Below are 6666 nucleotides of genomic sequence, written 5' to 3'. Positions count from 1 at the left end.
GGGGATGTGAGTGGCCCCACCATTCTCAGATATGGCAGCACACATAGTTATATTGCCCCCTCGCTGGCCTGGGACATCCTCCTTCATTAGTCAAGTTCTAGTTTCACCTGACTGTCAATTGCTGTGATAAATGTATCAAATGTTCCAAGGGATTCATATATTATATTCATGTATTATGTTCTTGACTAATTTTGACAATTGAACAGACTATTGTGCATGTGATGACTTACACAATGAAATGATGCTGACTCATTTTGGAGCGAACAACCATTAGACTGAGAATCAACAATCAGTTTAGATCAACAAGATCTATTCACTTGGAAATTGTGCTAAATGAAGGCTACCTGTACTTAATCAATTGCAAAGATGTACTGAGACATTGAAACATGTACTAAGACATTTGAAATTTGATGAAACCACTGAGAAATGCCATTCTGTTGTGAACAATTGCCAAGTGGTTTGGAGGTTTGTCCATGTTGTTTTGAGAATGTAATTTCTGTTTCAAGAAATGAGCCAAACCAATTGCCACAATTCAAAACTCTGTCTCCCTATTTGGTCACCAGCGGGATCCATCTCCAGAGTTCTAGCCACACTTCCTGGATGCTGCATACCTGACTCTCATTCACTCAATCAACCACAGCATACTTGAGCTCTGCACTAAGCTGAGCTCAATGTGAAGTATTGTCTGTGGCTCTCTGCCCTTCTTACCGAGCATTATATTTAGACCTGATCTTCTGTCTCCTGACTCTGTTTGCCTGCCCTGACCCTTGCCTGGATTTTGACCATCCTGTCTCTTCTCTGATGATCTCATGCCTGTTCTTGACTCCTGACCCTGATTTAGCTTTGTGGACTTTTAGCTGAGCTAATAAACCTGCTGCATTTGGATCCAGCCGTCTGCCTGTTCTTGTGACAGAATACTTCACCAACTATGGATCCAGCAGCAGAAGTTCCTAGCCTAACAAAAGCTATGATTGAATCTGGGGCGGTAGGGAATTTCATTGACTGGGCTTTTGCTCATTCTCATGATGTCACTTTGCTCACCTGCGACGCCCGGGTGGCAGACAGAATTTTAGATTAGAATATTTTTATTCTATGTTTTTATTGAAAGGCAGTTTTAAATTCCCAAATTGTTTTTGATAACATTTTTTCCCCTAATGCTTTTTGAACTGATAGGTGACCATGAATTATACCATGGTCAAGGGTAAAAACTCGATTCTGATTGGCTGCTGGGTGTGCATTAAAAAGTGAAAACAAGAATTAAGGACGAAAAACTGGTTAATATTTATTTCTTTTGTAAGTGACCATGGTATATAAAGATAACATTCAGAAATGTGAAATGTATACTGGGGATGTGTAATTTTATATTAACATGTACTTTTTGACTTTCAGTGCGCTCTGTACATTGTCATGGGTGGCCAAATGTGATTTCAGTGAGGTGTGTGTAAATTGTGATCAGTTTGTGTCGAGTGAATTCAAGACACTTTTGGGTTGTAGCACAAACCGACCCATTTCTCCAAAGGAAAACATGCAGCAAATAAGAAGATGGTGTCTTCTTCTGATAAGCAGCTTTCCAATGCTGTAAGTGCTCTTTATTTGATCACACTTTCAAATCCTTTTTTTACTACATGTTTTACTGAAAACTCTATGGCTTGACTTTGATGAACATTCATTGTCATTGATTCACTAAGGTCTAAAGAAGACAGAACGCAGGCCAGAAAAAAGGAGGAGCAGAAACTACAGGTGAGAGGAGGTCATTGAATTCATGAGGCACATATTGAAGCTCTTCTCTGAGGCTATTGTTAATCCCTCTGCCAGGACAAAGAAGATGCTTCACTGAAAAAGATGCCTTCTGAATCCATCTCATCAGGAACTATTGAAGCTAGAGCTGTTGTACACATACATACATAGTTTTCCCTGCATGCTTTCATTCTCCGTTAGATTATTTGGGTGACCTGAGATTATATTTTATTTATTTTTTTGGTCTTATTTAATCATTTTGTTGCATGAATAGGGATTGGCGTTTTCTGCATTCTTGTTTGTTATTGTGTACAGCACCTTGAGCTGTTTTTTTACATGAAAGGTGCTATATAAATAAAATTCATTTGAATTTGAACCATTAAAATATTCAGAAAAAAAATCTATTTGAGTTACATTCTGTTTTTATGATTCATCATGTTTTTTAAATGTTTTATACTAAATTCAGATTATTTTGTGAGAGCAGAGGGAATTTTTTGAGACTTGTTTCCAATGAACAACATTTAATAAATAAAAATGATAAAAATACATTTTAGTTGAGCACCTTTCTTAGTGCTCAGTAACACCATAAAATCACCAAAAGCAAATATAAGCTCAAAACCCAATACATTCAGCTGACAGACACATGAACGCTGAATATATGGTAGCTGGACAGCAGATGCCATTCAGCTGCAAAGTCTGTGCTGAAGGTTTACAGACAGGTACAGAGCTCAGGCGGCGCGTCCAAAGCCCGGTTTGACTCCTCATTCCTGCAAGATCTGCAGGAATTCTTTTCATAATAAAGGTGAGCTACTCCAGCATGCATTTGGATGACCCTGACTTCTTTTGAGCTACTTCTGGAGAGCAAAAGCAGACAGATCGACAATCTTAATGACCTCATCTTGTTCAAACATGGCGGCGTCCGTGTCGCGGGAAAATGGAGACTGAATTGACTTCATTTGGTTGGAGCTGGAAGTAAGTTATTTTCCATGGTTGACATCATATTTGCTCAAGGCAGTTCTCATTTACAGTCCATGGTGCCCGCTCCCCTTCACGAAAACAGGATACTTTATGATTCTTAATTCTGTCTGATAAAAGCTAGGAACCGGATAATGATAAATCATGTAATAAAAAGGTTACGTATAACGGGGTGGGATTAAGTTTGCTTCCTTCCACTCCCTTTCAAGTTATATTTATTAATATGTCTAATTATCCTCAGTTTGATAGGTCATTGTATGAATGTATAACTGATGATTGTATATTTTTAGTGTATTATTCTTATTTTATTGCTTGAAATAAACCATTTCAAATCAAATCAAAAAATCACAACAACATTAATTCATTTCCATTTTTCTTTTAACTGGAGTCTGACAAAAAGCAGAATCTGAAGAGGTTTTGCTGCTTTTCTGTTTTGCAACGAATAAAAAAAGGATGAAATAAAAAGAAGCAACCTGAACTAAAAAGCTGAGATGTCCAGCTGCTTTTGTGTCAGAGGAGTTGTGGTTCATTGTGTCTCTGCTGCACTCAGAGGGCATTTGTGTTCCAGAAATGATAAACCCGTGTGTTGTTGAACTCGACTGAGGTGGTCTGATCAGACAGAACTGCTCCTCTCACATCACAAAGTCAGAAGTGTTTCCACTTCATCCAGCTGTGTGTGTGTGTGTCTGTTGCCTCAGGGCATTTTGTCACTTAAGAGTGGGACATTTGGTCAATCAGCCCCCCCTATGCCCCTGAAGTGCGCCTTCAAAGGCCGCAGGAGCAGATTGGAGGTCAGCGTGGCTCAGGACTAACTGATTTAGGAAGGTTTCGTCTTCTCCCTGAAATTCATCCTCTTTGTTCGGCCTGGTTGCCCCACAGGCTCGGTTCCTGTGGGCGGCTCCACGTCTCCCCTCTGTAATTCGTTTTTCTCTGCTTGACCGAGCTACAGAGGCTCACAGAGGACATTAACTGTTTCTCATGTTGCCTTCTACCACTGTGCAGACAACACAGAGGGCTGTCCCTCCTTCACACCTCAGGGAGGATGAAGCTCAAAGGAGCTCTGTTTTTTTTTTTTGTTCTTTCCATTCAAACTGTGTAAAAGCTGTTTTGCGGCCTGAACACCTATGGAGCTGATGCTTCCTTTTGGAGGATTTTGTTGCATAACAGCTGTAGAAGGAAAAAAACTGCTGTTCTAAACGTGAGTCTGCTGCCACCTGCTGTCCTTTGGGTGCATCACACTCTGATGCAGGAACAGATTCAACTGGAATGTCTTTGTTTTGCTTTTTAAATAAAATGTATGGGCTGAATGGCAGCGTCATCATTAACAGAAAGAGAATAGAAAGTGTTACCATGTTGTGTTTGAAATGGCAAACATCAAACATCCACCCCCTTTTGTTCAGCTGATCATCAGCATCGATCCTGGAGTTTCAAACATCCTTAAATTTAGTTGATCCTGAAAAAAACGCGAGTGCAAATGATTTTATGAGGATAACTTTCTGAGTTTAGGGGCTCAGCGCAGCGCTGAAGAGAAGCTGCATTCCAGTGATATTTGCATTGGCAGTTTCATCCTGACTTTAGACTTATTGTTCATTATTATTCATTATTATAGTGCAGCTGCTTCCTGTCAGTGACTGAAGTTTTACTTCTCCAATTCTGGTGTAAAATGATAACATCAGCAGCTGCAGAAAACAGATTTAGTCGTATTAGAATTGTTGTTTAACAGAATCATTTGAAAAACAAATGAATCTAGATATTTCCGCAGATATTTTGGTCCACTTCTCGTGATCAGACCGCTTCAACTGGAGTTGAAAGTGTCCTCTCTAGGCGGCGTGCTTCAGGTCCTGCACATGCAGATGTTCAGCCGCAGTTCCATTTTTTCTTTAGTTATGTTTTTGCGTCTTAGTTGTTTGTGTTTGGGGTACATACCAGTCCTCAAATGTCACTGAAGCAGCACAGATTAAAGACACCCTGATCATGCTAAGCCTCCACCTTGTGTCAGAGCGGGGACAATCTTCTTTTCTTGGCATTCTTTTCTCTGTCTGTAAACTCAGAAGCTGCAGTTGTGTCTCCTCTGTTCCAAGTACGTTCTTCCACTCGTCCAGGACCGGGTTGCGGGGGCAGCAGTGTAAGCGAAGATGCCCAGACCTCCCTCTGGGGGGACCCCGAGCCCAACCGAGAGACAAAGAGGCCTCTGGCCAGTGGGACATGCCCGGAACTTTAACAACAAAAATAAAAACAAAAGAATAACAACAAAAAACCACAATGTAATGTTGTTACCAATATCACCATCTGTCTTAAAAGTTATCGATCATCAGCATGTCATTGTCACATCGTGATAAATAAATAATAAATACCCAGACATCAACAACGACCAGTAACCAAATGACTTTTATCCATTGAGTGATTTGATGTCAGGATATAAAATTACATCTTTGGTTTTTAAATTGACTGATGTTTGGACATTGTTTAACTGTAATTCACTCCACAGTTTCACTCAGGTTTCTGTAATGCAGAATCTATTTAAAAATGGTCTAAGTTGAATTGTTTTAAAGTTCATTGTTCCCCTTAATCTGTATCCTCTCTCTTTCAAAAACCTTTTATATAAGTGATTTGGAAGCAACGTGTGTCATATTTTAAACAGAACCATCTTGAATGCTATGAATCAGATCATGTTAGTGTTTTAGATTTGATAAAGAAGATGGCTGTGTTCTCGGTAAATAGCTCAGTAAATTGTTCCGATAGTCCTTTTTTGTCAAATCTACAGAATATGAAGACACCAGAGAGCAGTAAAAATGTGATGAATGTTTTTCCAGGACATATTCAGCTTTTTTTATCATCAAAAAGACTTTTGGGTGCTGATATGTTTGGTATGAGGTTTTCATGATTTTATCATCAAAAATACTCTTAACTTAGTTTTACTGCATTTATCTGTACTTGAGTTGGGGAAAATATTTGTTAGTTACCTAATGTTAAGAAGTTAGTTTTATTTAAATTTAATGACAGTTATTTTGCATCAAACCAGTTTTTCCTTTTAGCTAGTTCGGTGTTGACTTTGTGTAAAAGTTGCTGAAAATTATCACTTGGAACCAGAATGTTTGTGTCAGCAAATAGTATGAATTTCAGTAATAGATATATTTTACGTGTTTTATTTTATTTTGTGAACTTATTTGGGCCCAGAACTATGGAGCAAATATAGTCTCAACAGATTCGTGCGTGTGTAAAACTTGATTTGTAACTTATACATCTTGTGCGTAACTGTGCGTAGTTGCAATTGTGTATTATATGAACGGCTCCTACGGATACAAATCTTTAAATAGTCCGCACCAGTCACCTGATACACAGACTAAACCACACTTACACAGAGATCAGGGTTACAAGTACACCATGGGTTGTGAGACTCTTCATGTCTTCAGACTTGTGTGGTATCCCACAATTCCTTGCGCTGCCGATCTAACAGCAGCACCAAAGTTACACTTAATTGAATTAATTTAAATTAAAGTAAAATAAATGTCTGATAACTACGTGTCATTTTTTAGTTAACTGAACTAAAAAAAATGACTTATCTTAACTTGAGGCAAATAATTAAGTTAGATCAAAGTAAAAAAGTTTATCTTTCCAACATCCATATGTGGTCTTATCAGCCTCTCATGGTGGAAAAAGTATTATCTGAGCTTCTTCATCCACTAAATCATCTTCAAATGGACACGCCATGCTGCTTCACCTCTCTGTAAACAAACTAACCTTCAACTAAACCTGCTCCAGAACTGGTTATGTGCCATGGCAACTTGACATACTTGACATTTTGGAACAGAAAGCTGAGGTTATCCGCTTCCTTAGCCTCAAACTTACCCGTGGGAGCTAGCATAACCTGCTTTCTGGAATACCCCCCAGGAAACCAGTCTAGTTGAAACTGCCACAGCTGCAATTTATCAGCCTCATGGGCCATGAATGTTG

General features: G+C 39.0%; 1 long non-coding RNA gene across 1 annotated transcript; it reads right to left on the bottom strand.

Moving 5' to 3' along the window:
• Nucleotides 1-4315: 4315 nt before the first annotated feature.
• LOC110014756 lies at nucleotides 4316-6599 on the bottom strand. The gene is made up of 2 exons (XR_002289759.2): nucleotides 6562-6599; nucleotides 4316-4927 (listed from the first exon to the last, which is right to left on the bottom strand). It is a non-coding gene; the product is annotated as an uncharacterized LOC110014756 (long non-coding RNA).
• Nucleotides 6600-6666: the final 67 nt, after the last annotated feature.

Source organism: Oryzias latipes, chromosome 10 (genome assembly GCF_002234675.1).
Source record: "Oryzias latipes chromosome 10, ASM223467v1".
Taxonomy (NCBI): Eukaryota; Metazoa; Chordata; class Actinopteri; order Beloniformes; family Adrianichthyidae; genus Oryzias; species Oryzias latipes.
This window is presented reverse-complemented; position numbering and strand designations above follow the sequence as displayed.